The sequence below is a fragment of the Limulus polyphemus genome, unplaced genomic scaffold (assembly GCF_000517525.1).
Source record: "Limulus polyphemus unplaced genomic scaffold, Limulus_polyphemus-2.1.2 Scaffold314, whole genome shotgun sequence".
NCBI lineage: Eukaryota > Metazoa > Arthropoda > Merostomata > Xiphosura > Limulidae > Limulus > Limulus polyphemus.
In genome coordinates, this window is record NW_013665924.1 from 6,214 (window position 1) to 6,482 (window position 269).

The window sequence follows — 269 nt, forward strand, 5'->3', positions numbered from 1 at the left end:
ACAGTAGAGATCGTTTCTTGTAATACATGTCATGAAACAATGATCACAGTAGAGATCGTTTCTTGTAATACATGTCATGAAACAATGATCACAGTAGAGATCGTTTCTTGTAATACATGTCATGAAACAATGATCACAGTAGAGATCGTTTCTTGTAATACATGTCATGAAACAATGATCACAGTAGATATTGTTTCTTGTATTTTTCAGAGCTATTCCTGCTTCTCTCGGATCTGTTAGAAGTCATAAAAAATCATTCATACACACAA